Raw genomic sequence first — 13,904 nt, 5'->3', positions numbered from 1 at the left:
TGCTGTCTGCCCTCTGGTGGATGAGGCTATCTAAGAGGCTTGTGCAACTTTCCTGATGGGAGGGACTGGTGGTGGGTAGAGCTGACTGTTGCTCTGGTGGGCAGAACTTAGTAAACTTTAATAGGCTTGACTGCTGATGGGTGGGGCTGGGTTCCCTCCCTGTTGGTTGTTTGGCTTGAGGCAACCGAACACTGGAGCCTATCTGGGCTCTTTGGTGGGGCTAATGGCAGACTCTGGGAGTGCTCATGCCACGGAGTACTTCCCAGAACTTCTGCTGCCAGTGTCCTTGTTCCCATGGTGAACCACAGCCACCCCCCGCCTCTGCAGGAGACCCTCCAACACTAGCAGGTAGGTCTGGTTCTGTCTCCCCTGGGGTCACTGCTCCTTCCCCTGGGTCCCAATTCACACACTACTTTGTGTGTACCCTCCAAGAGTGGAGTCTCTATTTCCCCCAGTCCTGTCAAAGTCCTGCAGTCAAATCCCACTAGCCTTCAAAGTCTGATTCTCTAGGAATTCCTCCTCCTGTTGCCAGACCCCCAGGTTGGGAACCTGACTTGGGGCTCAGAACCTTCACTCCAGTGGGTGGACTTCTGTGGTATAAGTGTTCTCCAGTCTGTGAGTCACCCACCCAACAGTTATGGGATTTGATTTTACTGTGATTGCGCCCCTCCTACCATCTTATTGTGGCTTCTCCTTTGTCTTTGGACGTGGGGTATCTTTTTTTGGTGAGCTCCAGTGTCTTCCTGTCGATGATTGTCCAGCAGCTAGTTGTGATTCTGGCATTCTCACAAGAGGGAGTGAGAGCACGTCCTTCTACTCCGCCATCTTGGTTCAGGGCCACAAACTTCACCTGTGCAATTTTTAAATAATTTTTTAATATTGTTTTTCATGACTATAACTCTCTCATCCATATATAAAATGTCTACCTACTTAAAACAGATCTTGACCTTAAATTCCATGGCTGTACAGTATTATGCATATGCATGTGCAAAACATAATGAGCATATGGCCTTTACTAATACGAAGGTCACTATGGTATCATTTAGTGATTTAATGCTGTACTTGGTTCAAATTCTAGCTGTGAAACTTTGGGCAAATGACTGCATTATTCTAAGTCCCAGTGTCCTCATCTGTACAACGGTGAGGATAGCTCATAAGAGTGCTGTGAGAATGAAGTGAGGCAATGCACAGTACTTGGCATATAGTAAGTTCTCCTGTATTAGATGTTATTATGATTATTTTTGAATTGAGGATATTTAGCGGTAGATGTATAAATGCTTGCTCCAAATAAGATAATTTTAAGATAAATGATATCCTTGAGTGGCAGTTGAATTGCTTTCACAATTTTTTTTCCTGATCTGAGTAAAAACGTTATAGATTTTATGTTTCAAGATAACAATAGATGTTATAAAATGTTTGGGAAATTAAATTACATAGCCAATTCACATTTCTAATTGTAGTAAGTATTTGCTTCCTTTGACCTGTATAGTTCACTAGTATTTGCCACCCGTGGCCTGTTCTCACCACTACACTGTATTTTCCAAAGATGACAACACCTCTCATCCCACATGTATCCTGCCTCATCTGAAAACACTACTGAAGTTCCTACAACTCTGAGATGCTAAACTGTGTCTTAGGGCTGCCAGGAATCCTTTAGCTATCAAATGTTTATCAGCCTTTAAGAGGCAAGTTCTTCCTTATTACATAAAATCACTGGTTACATGGTTGAGTGGTTTCTTTTATTTGAACGGTTGAGGTAGCTGCAGCAAAGGGAAAGAGAAAGAAAAGCCATACAGATTTGAGAGAACGCAAATCTAATACACCACATATTAGGGATTCCTAACCCTCCTTGACTATAAGTGTTTGCTAAAAATACAACCCAGGCCCCTTCCCTGAAAATTCTGAGCCAGTAGGTCTGGGGTGGGGTCCCAAGTCTGTATTTTTTAACAAGTTTGTCAGATGATTCTTCTGATCTGGCCAGTTTGGAAAACACTGCGTATAGAAACCTATGAGAGTACAAGAATAACCTCAAGGAAACATTCCTTTATTTTTCTCTCATTTTAGAAATGTCAATAAGCAAAGAGAAACAGCAAGTAAATAATAACCTATAATATTATTTCTCAGAATTATTATGGCTGTTAACAAGTGTTCCAAGTGGGAGCTCTGGAACCAGACTGTTAGGGTTCAAATCCAGACTCTCCCACTACCAGCGTCACCTTAGGCGAGTGATATAATTTCTTTTCTTGGTGATGTCTTTATTTGTAAGAAAACAACGAAACCATTACCTTCTAGGGCTGTTTTGAAGATTAAATGTGTCAATACATGTAAAAGTCTCAGAACAGTCCCTGAAACTCATAATAAACACTCTACAGGTGTTAGCCATCCTAAAAAATAATTTAAGAACTACCAATAATAGCATTCTTACCACTACTATCACTACTACATTGTAGCAAATTGTATTTTCCAAAGATGGCAGTTCTTTCCATCTCGCATGTTCTTCCACAGTGTGCCTTGCTACTCCCCACATCCAGGAGGAGAGTCTAATTTCTCTTTCCTTGAAATCAGGTGGGCCTATGATTGTTTTGACACATAGATTACAGCGGGACTTCCAAGGCTTGGTCATAAGAAGTAATGTGCTTGCTGGAATACTCATGCTTGGAGTCCTGAGGTGACATGTGAGAAGTCCAGTTACTCTGAGGCCGCCATGCTGGGAGGAAGCCAAGTCATATGGGGAAGCTACATGTAGGTGCTCTGGTCGACAAGCCCTAGTCTTTGATTCATCCCGGCCCAGACGTGTCAGTGAAGGAGGCTGTAGGCGATTCCACCCTCCTGTTGTCAAGTCACCTCCAGCTTTCCCAGCTGAGGTCCCAGACATCGTGGAGAAGAGAGAAACCATTCCTGCATACCTTGTCCAAATTCTTCACTCACAGGATCTGTAAACATTGAAAAAAAAAATGGTTGCTGTTTCAGGCTACAAAAGTTTGGAGTATTTTTTTATGCAGCAATAGTCCCTGAAACATACATCTTTCCAGCTCCATGAATGTAGTGATCATATGTCTTGTTCACTACTTAATCTTTGTCACCTAGCATATAGGAGCCCTCAACTATTTGTTGAACAATGTATTATATTTTAAATAGTTCCTCATTGTTGGGCAACTAGATAGTTGTCCATTATTCTCAATGATGCCACCTATCACTTGGAGTGAATACATGAGAGTGGAACTGCTGAGTCACAGAGTATGGTAAATGGTCTTGATATGGAGATACCAAAACATTCAATTGCTATTATTGCCCACAAAGCATCATCCAGAGAGAGCCTATCAAAGTTAAATCATCAGCATGTACCTTAGAAAAACAAACATGTGCCAGTTAAATGCACATGATTGACTTATAAACCAGAATGATGACTTTTGAACAGAATACCAATATATTAACTTAAAACAGGGGGTTTGCTAGCCTAGTGGTTCTTCGCTTGATGTCTAGAAGTCCAAGAAAGTCATGAAAAGAGGTCCATAGGTTGTGTCGAATATTTGTGCAAACCTAATTTGTCTTATGTGTTCTTAAATTAAGGCAAGATATTAACAAGCATGATGAGTTCTATCTCCTTTGGCCAAACTTATGTTATCTTGTGTTGTCCAGGGATTCCAGTATTGAGGTCAAAGGAACTTTGAGGCATAGTTGCTCTAGTACAGCAGTCCCTAACCTTTTTGGCACCAGGGACCAGTTTCATGGAAGACAATTTTTCCACGGATGGCGGGTAGGCTTGGGGGGATGGTTCAGGCGGTAATGCGAGCGATGGGGAGAGGCAGATGAAGCTTCGCTCACTCTCTCCCACCACTTACCTCCTGGTGTGTGGCCGGTACAGGTCCTCAGCCTGGGGGTTGGGCACGCCTGCTCTAGCATATGCTATTAGCAGAGTCACATATCAGGTTGTTTCTGAACCGAACACATCCCATCCATCAGCTCTGACAAGACACAGTGGTGGTAGGCAAAATTAAGGGCCCAGTAGCAGTAAACAGTGCTCTAGTGTCTAAATCCTTATTTAAATTAATTGCTTATCATCATAGCCATATTAGTGATTTATATGACTTCATAATATTACTGTGAGTACTTGCTGATTTGGGCTCTTTGGGTGAAACTTAGTTTTTTTTTTAACAGAGCACACATTACTTACTGTAACTTGTTTGGTCATCAAAAACCTTTCAAATCATATAATCTATATGGACAAAATAATATAAAAACATAGGGGTAGACGTTTGAAAACTGCAGATATGTGTACAGGGTTGGGTTGTCATTTGCAATTGCTCCAACACTGAAGAACAAATTAAGTCATTTGTAACAAAGAGAAGTGGATTACTTTTTTTCATATCTAGGGTATTTACAAAAAGCTTTTCCCCCCATTCACTGAAGAGTAAACATAATAGAAAGCATTGAGATTTGGGGTCAGAGAACAAGGGGGTTAAATTCTAGGCAGCTCATGTGTAACATCGGGATATTATCTTATAGGGTTTTGTGAAGACAAAATGAGTTAACACATGAAAGATCCAATCGCAATGGATGATGCACCAGAGTTCAATAAATGTTAGTGGAATCCAAATGTATCTTTCTAGATATCTGTCACTGACTTTCAGAATTGGGGCATCCTCTTCCTTGGATAGTACTGTAAGCATAAACAATTTTGGAATTTTTCTAGCCCCAAAATATTTCAAGCTTATGCCGATTTGTAAGATCTGAGATAACGTCTTTCTTTACATTACTTGTATTACTGATTACCAAGTGAGCACCACGTGAGAACCACCTCATAATGCAAGTTACTAGATAGATGATAAATCGTATCTGTTTTATCTTATTTTAATGTCAATTGCAGAAGATGACTTTCTTTTTTTTAATTGAAGTATAGTTGATTTACAATGTTGTGTTAGTTTCAGGCATACAGCAAAGTAATTCAGTTATATGCATATATATTCTTTTTCAGATTCTTTTCCCATTTAGGTTATTACAAAATATTGAGTGTAGTTCCCTGTGCTATATAGTAGGTCCTTGTTGGTTATCTATTTTATATACAGTAGTGTGTATATGTTAATCCCAAATGCCTAATTTATCCCTTCCCCCTTTCCCCTTTGGTAACCTTAAGTTTGTTTTCTATGTCTGTGAGTCTATTTCTTTTTTATAAATAAGTTCATTTGTATCATTTTTTTTGGATTACACATATAAGTGGTATCATATGATACTTGTCTTTCTCTGTCTTACTTCACTTAGTATGATAATCTCTAGGTCCATCCATGTTGCTGCAAATGGCATTATTTCATTCTTTTTTATGGCTGAGTAATATTCCATTGTAAAATATATATACCACAAAAAAGATGACTTTTTCTGATTCTATTCTTAACCTCTGAAATTGTATCATATCTTTTGGAACTTGCAGATTCATAGTGCCCATGAATGAAAATGTAGTTAAATTAATATTACTAGAAGTCAACTTAGAGTTCATTTGTTTTTGTTTTCCTGTCTGTTGTATTGATTAAGAAACTGAAGTCCAAATAGGTCAAGGAACTCTAGGGAGAAGCAGAAGCAAACTGAGTAATCTAACAAAATACTCCCATTTTACGTATGTGGGGGGCTAGACATTCATTGTTGTAGAACAAAGACTAGCTCTTGGGAATCACGTCTTCTAATCCAGTGCTTTTCCTAACAACCTTCCTGTGATTTTATAAATCATAAATTTGATATTACCAAATTAATAATAAAAATGTAGATGCCTAATTGCTAACTGAGAAAATGCCTCATACTATGTTTGAATAAGGTTCTTATGAAAACATTGGGCAAGATTTAGAAAGTTTCTTTGCTGTAAAAGGAATTATGAAGTTAAGATATTTTGAGTTGGAACATAAGGTGACTTTATAGTGACAAATCTTCAGGTGATTGCAATAATCTTAGTGTCTTTTGTATACGTTTCATTTTGTCTTGAGTCTTAAATCCAAACAAAGTCACTGGAATATCAAAAGAATGAATTAAGTTCCTGGATAGATTTGAAGCTCAGTTTGACTCCTTATATGGTTAAAATGTATTAAAGCTCACATCTGTCTTTGAATGATAGGAACATAAAAACGTACATTAAATTCTGACAGAAGTTAGATTCATTTGTTTTCATAAAAAAAGATTTGATATTGTCGTGCTTACATAGGCACTGAAAGCAGTTAGGCATTTATATCTACAGAGTTTATACCTTTCTTCCTTTTCCTAGAAGTGAATTATTTTCAAAGATTTTTTTTTTTTTCTAAGCTCCCCTAACAAAATGCTGTCAGATCAGAACAACTTGCCAATCACCCTTTGTCAACTCAGTAGCAAGCAGGACAGAATATACTGTAAACTTATTGCTGAGACCACACCATGGGTTAAAATCAACTGCTTTCTTTAATCATCTCACATATTTGTTATTCTGTCTTTTGGTTGTAGAAACTTATCATAAAACTGAGGGTAACAGATTAATTGTTTTACTCTAGCAGTTCTCATGAATAATTTTCCTAGCCTCCTTCCTATGTAAAAAAAAAAAAAGAGACAAGTAGCCCCTTTTTTTGGATAAGAATTTTAACAACTATAACTCTGAAAAGGGTTGAGATGGAAGTGAAAATTTTACGAAAGTGATTAGACACAGTTATATATTTATTCTTTTCAGTAAAAGAATGAGAAAAGGTAAAAGATAAAAAGTAAATTGTTTGCTAAAAAAATGTTTGTTAGTAGAATGTTGCCCAAGAGCTGTCTATAATACTGGAAATATTGCTTGACTGTTCTGAAGCTGTTCCAAGCCTCCTTAGCACCACTCACCCCCTGTCACCTCCCAGTCAGGTTACCTATGATGTGTGTTGTTTGTTAATTGCTTGGGAGTGGGGAAAGGGATTGCAAAGAGGGAAAGGAATAGAAATAAAAGTGCTTTCTTTGCAAAATAGGGAGTGTCCATTCAACGTTTCCCACTCTATTTATATGAAAGGAAATAAATCAGAAGACCACAGTGAGTGATCTCAGGATATTGAAAAGGAATCAATGATTATTTCTAATAGAAAAATCCCTGTATCTTTTAAATCCTCTAGTAATTTTCTCTTTAGGTGTCCAGATGTAGGAAATGAGACTCATCATCTAGTATCTATTATTCCAAGATGACAAAGAAAGATTAAGCATTATGTGTTTCTCCTGCTTAAACCCAAAGTATGTCTACATGATGACAGCAACATGCAAAAAAGTCAGCCACAGGTCTTTTTGAAATTTGTGTTTCTTTTGCAATATCGTGTCAAATATCCAGTTGTATTTTCTTCAGGCTGGTTATTGACCACTGTGGGGTGGAAGGGAGGGGTGAGAGGGAGGAAAGAAGGGAGTGACCGGTGGGAGGTTCAGATTATTTCATCCTGATCTTTTGCAACATGTGGTGGTCCAGGCTCATTGACCTATATGGTTGAACCATGAAATTGCTGTTTTTATTGGTCAAAATGATTACATATCAGCAATTTCATATGCTGCAACATGTTAGGTAATAGTGAACACCTGTGCTCTAGTTATTCATTCATTTAACAAGTATTTATTGAGTCCCACCTTAAATGAGAGAAATGTAAAAGACCAAAGGCTCTTCTAGAGCCCCTTGGCTTGGGGCTTGCCTGCTCTTATTTCTTTTAAGACTACTTAAGAGGTCAAAATTACTTACTCTGGGAGTTAGGGTGTTATGTTCCTTTTTTCCTCTCTCTCTCTCTCTCTCTCTCTCTCTTTTGGCTCTGCAGTGTTCCTAATTTTTACATGAGGGTGATTAACTTCTACATATAATTTTCATCTTAACTTTCCATTTAACATGAGAAAAATACTCCATGTTATAAAATTTTCAAAACTTTATTTCCAGGGCTATAAAATGTTCCTTTAAGTGGATAGTTTATTGGCCATTCCTATATTTAGGGGACATTTAGGTAGTTGGGTTGCTGTCTTTGTGCATAAAGTTTTTTTCTGTTATTCAGGTTATTTCCCTAGGATAGAGTCCCCAAAGTGGAATTATTTGGTCAAAGGGTATGAACATAGAAAAATCTCCTGATACATGTCAACTGGAAATAGCTGTATTTTAAATACTACTTGATATATGAAGTTTGACTCCTCATCAGTCACAGGATATGTTAAAAACTGTTTCAAACGACTTGCTTACATGGTGGTCCTAAACCATATTCAATGACAATGTCATAGTGTGGATAAAGGAAGAGCTTTGGAGTTGCTGGTATCAAGAGAACCACTAGCTTTTCTCAAAGGGAATGGTCTCTGAATAAGCTGACACCCCAAAGGAAGACCAAGTTCCCAAAACATACAAGATTTCTTAAAGTTCTGTTTGTAATTATTTTTGCCTTGAGGAAATGAGGGAAAAGGAAACTAAGTGTCAGCCTATGTTTGGGGAATTTTCTAAAGAGCACATTACAATTTTCACACCTTGGGAAAGAAGAAGTAAAAGACAGAATATGTTTAGGTTTAGTGTATTTTTGCTTAACATATGTGATAAACCAGAGATAATTTAATATTGGTCAATAATATCTATCAGCATGTTTAAAAATTCTCACATATTTACTATAACGTATCTTCCTGAATAAGATAAAGCAACTGGACTCATGCTGATTAGACTCTAACTTCTCTGGGTCTGAAGAGAAAATAAGCTAGTGAGGAATAAGTGCCACAGGGGATGCATTTGGTGAGTGGCAAGCTCAGGGAGCGAGAAGGGACCACAGGATCAAGGTGTGACTGCTGTGTGTGTTGGCCATCTTGCTTGCTCAGATGATGCTCTGAGACTAGCTTACCTAGAATCCAGAAATAGGGCCCAGCTGTGCTTCAAGGGGGATCATTAACATTGCATGGATCATAACCACATCAAGCAAGAGGAAATGCCTAGACCATGAGAATACCCTGCCTTGGGGCCGGGGCAGAGCATCGGAGGACAGGTAGTTATCAGGCCTCTTGGAGCTACTTCCAGGGGAGGCAGTACAGTAAAGTGGTTTGGAGCATGGATCCAGACAGCTTAGCAACTGGGTACCACTCCTTGCTAGCTGTGTGACCTCAGATGAGTTCTTAACCTCTCTGTGCTTTAGTTTATTCTCTGTAATATGGGGCTAATAATAGTCCCTACCTCAGGGTGGCTACGAAGATTTAAGTGATTTCCTACACACTAAGTGCTTAGAATGGTCCTTGGCATGGGGTAAGTACTATTTATTTTTGTCTTCCCAGAATATTAAGATAAATATCCAAAGAGGATTACAAAAAGCTTTTGGTATGTTTAAATGAACATATTTAACAAATTCACCTTTTATACACACAGTACAGTGACTGTAGCACAACTTCATTTGGGAATGAAGTCAAAAGTCTAAATCCAAGGTCCTTTGTGATATGAGGATGACGAACAGGCCTCCTGGTAAACCCCATGCAAGGCCCCAGCGGTCAGGCCACTGCTTCCTTCCTTGATCACTACGCTGATTAAATAAGTGTCTTTTCCTTTTTAAAGAGAGTGCTCCACTCAAATGAAGCATTTATTGCACTAGGGAGCAACTTTGATGAAGTGTCTCCACCTCTCCAACTTTTCCAGCTACTCCAGAGCAACCATTCAATGCAGAGAACCCATAGTTGAGGCTCCACGTGTTAGCGCTCCTGAGATCTGGACGGCTAAGCGGTGTGGAGCATGGCACTCAGGACCAAGGAGAAAAGTCAAATTGGGACACTGATGGAAAATTCATGGTTCTCCTGGTACCCTGACACGGTGCGGTTGAATGGCAGGTCAGACGCTGGTCAGAGGAAATAGTGCAGAACAAGACAAAGGGTTTCTTTTGTTTCTATTCTGGTCAGAGGAAACTGAAGAATTCAAGGCTTACTGATCAGTGCCAGCCATCCCACACTTTGGAAGGTGATCTGGAGTAGCTGTTCCTGAAAGGGTCTAATTCTGGGTTAAATGTTGGAGATAGGACAGTTCCTTCTTTGTAATTAGACATTTGAAACAATCCTGTAAAACATCCTTACCTGCAACAAGGTCTTTACAGAGGTCTCGAGGACCTCAAGTCTTGGTCAGACTTGCAAAATTCCTTGTGCATTAAGAAAAGTGGTGCCTGAAATATGGATCAAGGAACCCCAGGCATTTTCCATATTCCAGAGACCAGATACAAGGAAAGGTGTGTTATTTCATCTCTGAAACATGAACATGTTGTAGAGTTTCAACAAAGAATTGCTATTGACTTTAGGTCACTTGTATGTGCCTGTAGTAAACTGAAGACCTTTTGCTTCTTTTGACAATTCCATTTAGCTATTATGAAAGCTGTTTTCATAGTTTTCCTCCCTCTTAGATAATCATTTTTCCTTGTTTCTCAGTATCCGTGTCTCACAATAAAGCCTCTTATTATGTGATACCCAAAGTATTTTAGATCTTTTGTTTTTCTTTAATATATACTCAAATATAAAAAAGATAAAATTTATAAACGTTGGTTTTTACTTAAATTACGTCTTTTGACAGTAAAATGGGCTCTAATAGACCTGAAAGATAGAATTACTTCAAAAATGACTTAAGGTTAAACAAAAATTTAACTATCTGATTCCAGGGCTATTAGCTACGTGTGAAAAGAAAAACTGCAACATGTGAGTTGAAAAGATTCATTAAAATTCATGGCAAATCTCACTGGGAGTGAGTCAAATTGGAAAATATTGCTAAAACTGTAGCAGAATATGTGTTATGCCTCTAGGGTCACTTATTTGGAATTTTTCTCACGCAAGCCATATACCTAGATTTTTATCTCCTCCAAGTGTAGTACTTAAGCTTACCAAAAGCATGTTAAATCTCCTCAGAAGTGAATTTCTCCACTGTCCCGGAGAGTTATTTTTACTTTTACCTCACATGTGCTCCCACCAGGTAGTTCTTTCAGCTGTTGAGATCACTCAGTTGGTGTGCTGCTTTGTGTCTGACGGCAGGAGTAACAAAACAGCCTCGCAGATAAAAACTAGTTGGAGCCATTGTTGAAGATGTTGGGAAAGATTAAAAACAACTGGAGAATTTGCTGGAGCAGCATGAAAAATAAATTACCTGAGTGAAGTAATGATTAATGAAGCTACTTTTAGGAGCCAGCTAAAATTGTTAGAGTGTTCTTACATACTTCTAGGAGCGCTTCTCTTTTTTGGTTTGTGTACACAGGGATATATTATAACAATACTTATGCTTTAAATTCCTAATTTAGAAATGAAGTTTTATTAGACTTAAAAAAAATTGGAATATACTTTCTCACCATCGCAAGATTCTGACATCATTTGTTATGTCTTGCCAATGGTCTTTGGTAGTATGAAACTTCCATGGTAATGTAAAGAATAACGTGTTGTTGTCAAAAATTATTTTTGAGGTTAATTTAATCATTTAAATTGGCATGTGTTAGCAACTTTCCTCCATGGATTATGTTATTCAAACAAATAGGTGCAACCAGCATATTTTATCTACTGATCAACAGAAAGTTTTGTTCGCGGGAGAATGGAAACAAAAATTCTGTAGGCTGGAAATATTTAACTAGAGCACATTTCTAGAATAATGGAATTTCTGAGACAAAAGACTTAGATCAATGTCATACATTTTAACCCTGGTGAGGGCGAAGAGAATAGAAAAGGGCTAAATTTAGGTGTATAAATTGGTGTGCGTATACTTTCTAGATGTGGGGAGCAGAAACAAATAGAGTTCAGGAAAATAAAATACTCTTCCATTTCCAAACACTGTGTTTCATATTAAAGTAATTTATCAAGAAATCGTAAGTTATAAATCTTTAGCTTATGACTACAGCAAGGCCCTCAGGTTGAACCCAAGCTATATATGCTCTGAGATTCCAGCATATCTGAAAGGCTTGTCTGAGGACTATTTGAAAAAAGTCCAAGAAGCCTCCTGAGAAGGAGTGAGTCATCCTAAGGCCGAGACAAGGTTGGGGAACGAAGCCTATATGAACAAGGCTGGCAGGGAGTGGCGGGGGCAGTTTTGGCAGCATGTCGCTCATCTTTGTGTTTCATGTGCCCTTGCTCTTCTTGGGAGTTGTACGAGATCCCAGCGGAGAAGAGTCACAGTGAAACCAGTAAAAGAGCTTTTTCACTTTTTTATTAAAGTGGCTGAGCTCCTAGCAAGCACAAGGTAGCACCACTTTTGTGACCAGGTAGCAGATTGTGGAGGGAACGGGGCCCTTGTATGGAATTGAGCGGGTTGTGTGCAGAGCACAACCTAGGCGGACGGGGGTTGATCACCTGTAGAATCACAGGCAAGGGCCTGGGGAGAGGTGTTCTCTCCACTTCAGTAGAGAGGCCTGTGCGGTAGGGGTGATGTCATGACCGCTGGAGCCTGCTATTATTTTGGCAAGAGGCAGCCTGGACGTGGGACATGCCTCGGGGCATGGCTGGCTTGGGAGGTTGGCTGGCTTTGGAGAGTTAACAGCCTCAAGCCCAGTAGGAGGTGTCACTTCTCCCAGTAGCAGGAGAAATAGTAGGAAGGATGTCTTGTGGGAGCAGGTGGGGGTGTCTGCCTTGTGAACCCATTGAAGATATTGAGCAGGGGCTCCCAGATGGGCAGGTGGGAAATCAAACTAGGGGAGAGAGAGTGAAACTAAAGGAGAAACAATGCTTTGTGACTTGTACTCTGACATGTACCCCTCCAAGCTCATGAAGCTTCTGGAAAAGTGGATGTTCTGTATTACATTCATTTTATATTTCTGAAAGTACAAACCAAGAACTCATCATTTGGTAATAAAGAATATAATTGTCACTATTTATTGAATGGCTATTAAGTGTGAGGGAATATCAATATTCCCTTAAATGGCAGTGCATCAACTATCGTGCGGTTTCTTCTTGAAGGCTGATGTGAGCCCAAGTCTGTAAAAGGTGGTGGAAAGGTACAGCTGAGATTCTCAAGGCAGTCAGGGAGGTCCTCCTTTGTATGGATGGTGTTAGGCATATGGATGGCATTTCTGTGCATACACTTCTGCTCTGTGTGGCCACTTCATTTTTACTTAGGTGGCTTTTCAAATCAGAGGCTTAGCTAACTCTCAGAGTGAATGTGTCATCCCTTCCCTCTAATCTGTAACCCTTTGGAACAATTCAGTATCGTTATACCCATCTGATAGATGGCAAAACTGAGGCTCATAGAAGTCAAACGAATTGCTAAAGTTGGCAGCCAGTAGAGGTAACATCTTAATTCAAGCCCAGATCCATGTCTTCCTACAGCCAATGATCTGTAAGGTGTCTCTAAAGCTAACTGCTGTATCCCATTGTAGGTAGGGGTAAAGGACCTTAGGCATTAGAGATTCAGTTTTTAGTGCAATTGCCTCATTAAATGTTAGAACATACAGATGGTGTTTTCTCAGATATAGCAAATATGATTCAATGGAGGAACAACCACATAACTAAACTATAAATCTAGTTCTCCAGTTTGGCAAATCTTCAAGTCGTCATTGATTCTCTTGACTCATTCTCATATCTAACTTTGTATAAAAACTATAATGATGACTTTTTGGTCCTGAGAAAGAACTCAGCCTCTAACTGAGGTCTGTTTCTTTATGAAGCAAGACTGCATGGGATTTAGCACAAATATGGAGAAATATGAACCCAAGTTGGGTTTCTTGCTATGTCTATCTATTAGGATAATTGCTTTGTTCTTGATGTTGTTATATTTATCTATATACAAACAAATGGAAAAACTTTATAAGAATTATACATGAGTATTGTCTCTTGTGCAAACCCATCATTAACAGGAGAAGTTGTGGGAAAGAAGATTGGGTAAGAATAGAAAGTGATTCAGAGTCGGCTTGGCAAAGCTAGAGGTCTAGCACAGAACCAAATATTACCCTATCTGGTTATTTAGCTGTCGTGCATGTGATTTTTACTATCTAATTAACTTA

The sequence above is a fragment of the Balaenoptera musculus genome, chromosome 17 (genome assembly GCF_009873245.2).
Source record: "Balaenoptera musculus isolate JJ_BM4_2016_0621 chromosome 17, mBalMus1.pri.v3, whole genome shotgun sequence".
Lineage (NCBI taxonomy): Eukaryota > Metazoa > Chordata > Mammalia > Artiodactyla > Balaenopteridae > Balaenoptera > Balaenoptera musculus.
The sequence above is the reverse complement of the archived record's forward strand: the minus strand, read 5'-3'. Positions refer to the sequence as shown.